The sequence below is a fragment of the Cyprinodon tularosa genome, unplaced genomic scaffold (genome assembly GCF_016077235.1).
Source record: "Cyprinodon tularosa strain WSP-4 unplaced genomic scaffold, ASM1607723v1 ctg867, whole genome shotgun sequence".
In the NCBI taxonomy this organism is placed as follows: domain Eukaryota; kingdom Metazoa; phylum Chordata; class Actinopteri; order Cyprinodontiformes; family Cyprinodontidae; genus Cyprinodon; species Cyprinodon tularosa.
Window position 1 is genome coordinate 969,292 of NW_024039637.1, and position 4,439 is coordinate 973,730.

The 4,439-nt window shown below is 46.3% G+C and overlaps 1 long non-coding RNA gene across 1 annotated transcript; it reads right to left on the reverse strand.

Moving 5' to 3' along the window:
• Positions 1-2,123: 2,123 nt before the first annotated feature.
• Positions 2,124-4,377, reverse strand: LOC119775335. The gene is made up of 2 exons (XR_005279636.1): positions 3,691-4,377; positions 2,124-3,517 (listed from the first exon to the last, which is right to left on the reverse strand). It is a non-coding gene; the product is annotated as an uncharacterized LOC119775335 (long non-coding RNA).
• Between the last annotated feature and the right edge of the window lie 62 nt (positions 4,378-4,439).

The following is a 4,439-nucleotide window of genomic DNA, read 5'->3' on the forward strand; positions in this document are numbered from 1 at the left end:
TTCAGAAAGCTGCAGCGACCCAAACAAACGTCACATGGTCCAAAGAGCTGCAACAGTTTAAAGTTCCTATAGAACCGCTGCAGAGCAACAACAGATTTACACTGAGTTCATCAAACGCCTCAGAACCTGATAGACAGGAAGAAGCATCCAGAACCACTGGGTCAGGGTTCATCCAGAACCACTGGGTCAGGGTTCATCCAGAACCACTGGGTCAGGGTTCATCCAGAACCACTGGGTCAGGGTTCCAGCCCAACACTCTGAATATGAGTCTGAATCCAGCAGATTGGAGCTCCTACCTCCTGTTCCTACCTCCTGTTCCTACCTCCTGCTCCTACCTCCTGCTCCTACCTCCTGTTCCTACCTCCTGCTCCTACCTCCTGTTCCTACCTCCTGTTCCTACCTCCTGCTCCTACCTCCTGCTCCTACCTCCTGTTCCTACCTCCTGCTCCTACCTCCTGTTCCTACCTCCTGTTCCTACCTCCTGTTCCTACCTCCTGTTCCTACCTCCTGCTCCTACCTCCTGTTCCTACCTCCTGTTCCTACCTCCTGCTCCTACCTCCTGTTCCTACCTCCTGCTCCTACCTCCTGCTCCTACCTCCTGTTCCTACCTCCTGCTCCTACCTCCTGCTCCTACCTCCTGTTCCTACCTCCTGCTCCTACCTCCTGCTCCTACCTCCTGCTCCTACCTCCTGCTCCTACCTCCTGTTCCTACCTCCTGCTCCTACCTCCTGTTCCTACCTCCTGCTCCTACCTCCTGCTCCTACCTCCTGTTCCTACCTCCTGCTCCTACCTCCTGCTCCTACCTCCTGTTCCTACCTCCTGCTCCTACCTCCTGCTCCTACCTCCTGTTCCTACCTCCTGCTCCTACCTCCTGCTCCTACCTCCTGCTCCTACCTCCTGCTCCTACCTCCTGTTCCTACCTCCTGCTCCTACCTCCTGCTCCTACCTCCTGTTCCTACCTCCTGCTCCTACCTCCTGTTCCTACCTCCTGTTCCTACCTCCTGCTCCTACCTCCTGCTCCTACCTCCTGTTCCTACCTCCTGCTCCTACCTCCTGTTCCTACCTCCTGCTCCTACCTCCTGCTCCTACCTCCTGTTCCTACCTCCTGCTCCTACCTCCTGTTCCTACCTCCTGCTCCTACCTCCTGTTCCTACCTCCTGCTCCTACCTCCTGCTCCTACCTCCTGTTCCTACCTCCTGCTCCTACCTCCTGTTCCTACCTCCTGTTCCTACCTCCTGTTCCTACCTCCTGTTCCTACCTCCTGCTCCTACCTCCTGTTCCTACCTCCTGTTCCTACCTCCTGCTCCTACCTCCTGTTCCTACCTCCTGCTCCTACCTCCTGTTCCTACCTCCTGTTCCTACCTCCTGCTCCTACCTCCTGTTCCTACCTCCTGCTCCTACCTCCTGTTCCTACCTCCTGCTCCTACCTCCTGTTCCTACCTCCTGCTCCTACCTCCTGTTCCTACCTCCTGCTCCTACCTCCTGTTCCTACCTCCTGCTCCTACCTCCTGTTCCTACCTCCTGTTCCTACCTCCTGCTCCTACCTCCTGCTCCTACCTCCTGTTCCTACCTCCTGCTCCTACCTCCTGCTCCTACCTCCTGTTCCTACCTCCTGCTCCTACCTCCTGCTCCTACCTCCTGCTCCTACCTCCTGTTCCTACCTCCTGCTCCTTCATCTTTAATGGGGTCAACAGTAAGGACACTACTGTGGATAGGAAAGGAACTCTGGACTGCTGAGCTGAATCTGGACCGCCTTCAGACTGATAGACGTCATTACAGGATAGAAACACACAGAAACCCATAGTGCTGCTGCCTCAGCTCTGCTTCAGGAAGTTGATGATATAAACTTTGGATTTGAAGGATTAGAAAAGATGGAGGACAGAAACAGTGAGAAACCTCAGTGACTGCAGCTGGACCTCGTTATTAGGAGAAAAGCAGGAAGAATTGATGACTTTGTTTTAAATCTATATTTCATCTTTATTTTAACATCTTCCTCTCATGAACACCATTCACATCAGAAGTGGGTCTGCTCCTTTTCAGTTCACTGGCCAATAACCAGAGAGGGAGGAGCAGGAGGAGGTGACATCTTTCACTGACTTCCTTCATTCATCCATCCTCTGACCTTCACATTGACTCAGCTCTGTTTCTATCAGCCATATATGGTCAGAGTGTCTGCTGCCTCTAAACTGGGCTGCTGTGTTTCAAACAACCAGCAGATCCAGTGAGGTTAATGGTGCAGACCCATTACAAGAGCACTGGAACAGCAGTGAAAATACCTGCGGTAAAATACCAACAGTCTGAAATTCAAAAGAAGAAACACCAGAAACTGACAGAGAAAAAATACAAACATCTAAAGGTCAGGATCCAAATGACAGGAAAACATTTAATGTGGAGGAAGAATGAAACATCCCACTGAGGACAACAGCTGATGGAGAGAAACGATTCACTGGAGGAGAAAGAGACTAGACTTGTTAGACTAGAATATAGAATATTAATTGTAGTATAGAATAGAAGAATAGAATAGAAAATGCCTTTATTGTGCCAAAATTGTACATTAATTTTCAAAATTAAGAATCAGAAAAATGGCATAAAATTCAGTTTTATTCTCCAATATTTCCATCCTCTGCAGTTCAGCCACAGATAGTCTGGAATGATTCTTCTTTAAGGAACTGTCTCATCAGAAGTCATATTGGGAACTGATCTGGCTGATTAAAACATAGCAGATGCTAACAGTGAAGAACTGAACAACCAGCTGGGCAGTTCAAACAGCGTCATCATTTTCCATCACTAATTAGTTCCAGAAACCCAGAACTTCACAGCCCACAGATCCTGAGGAGGCAGCCTGTTTATCTGGGACTAATGAACAAAACTGTTCAGATCAGACCAAGAAAAACTACATTAGAGACACAAAGAAGAAACAGGACAGAAAAGCTTGGAGATAGAAATGTTCAATCTTCCTCTGACGGTGAGATTAAGAGCCAGGATCAAACATTTACTGGAAGAGACGGAAAGAACCAGAACAGAACCAGAACAGAACCAGCTCCAGCAGCATTGGTATAGCACTGAAGGCTCATTGGTGGAAAAACCCTAAATGAAGGTTTGAGTGGAAACAGAACCAAACCTTTGGATCCTGGAATAATCCCAGCTTCCATCTTTAAAGGACTGGAAGAGGACGAAGTTTACAAGGAATCTTTTCCAGGAGTTTCAGAAAGAAACCGACTGAATGTGAAAATGTTTCTGAGTGAAAGAGACAGACATGGAGAGACCAAACTATCTGTTCTACTGTGGGAGAGTTTCTCTGACAGGAGGAGACTATTTAGACTCAACACAGAAACACTGAGAAACCAGGAAAGATGAAACAAACAACAGCAGCTGAGGTTCAGGGTAGAATCTGGACGGTTCCAGGAGGTTCTTCATCAAACAGGAAGCTCCAGGTTTTAGAACTAGAACCACCAGAACATCCTGACCCAACCTGTGGCCTGCCTCCTCTGAGCCCAGACTGCCCCCTGCTGGTGTTCTGATGGATGAGGAAGATGAAGAAGATGTTCTGATGAAAAATGATTTATTGATAAACAGCAAAGCTTTAGATGTGATCAGGATATCTATCCTGGTTCTGATCCAGTTACTGATGGAGGAGATGCTGTCTCAGCATTTAATGATCCTCAGGATGTTGTCCAAACTCTTCCTCACCTGTCCAGGTATCTTGGCTCCGCCCACTCACTGCTGTCTGCATGTTGTTCTGGTTCTTTCTGATGAGACCCGTTTAACCCTCTTCTAGATATCTCTGCTGATTCAGTTTGGGTTATTTTAATTCATTTCAGCCTTAAAGTACTTTAAACTACACAACCTGTACTATTTATCAGTAACTTTTAAAACAGAATTACTTTGTTTTTTATTATAATCATAAATTGATTTCAGAAGAACATAGAAAAGGGGACATGGTGGGGAACTGAAAGTTTCATTTAAACAAGACTGAATTAATTTAAAATCTCATTATTTTATGTAAATATGCTCGTGTTTTATGGCAGAGGAGGTCAAACATACAATCTACTGGATTATTTGTGTTTAGATAAAGAGCCTTTATCTCCAAATTGTCTTGTGCCTAAAAACCCATCAGGAGGCTCAGTGAATCTCCCTAATAAAGTTCAAAAACATGAAGTAACATGATCCATAAACTGCTGCCGTCCCTCTGTAGTCTAGTTCAAAACAGCTCCTGCAAACATCAGTTGGCTTAAAAATGGGAACTACAGAACTAATTCTTTTAGAATAGGTATATATATTAGGGTGAGCATATTTAGATTTCCATAAAGAGGACACTTTGCCTCCAGACGGATTCAGACAGGCTTCTCAAAGGTTCACCAACAGCTTTATTATACCTAAATGCAGTGCTGTAGTCTACATTATTGTAGTGGGTATACTGTGCTTAGAAATAAGCACGC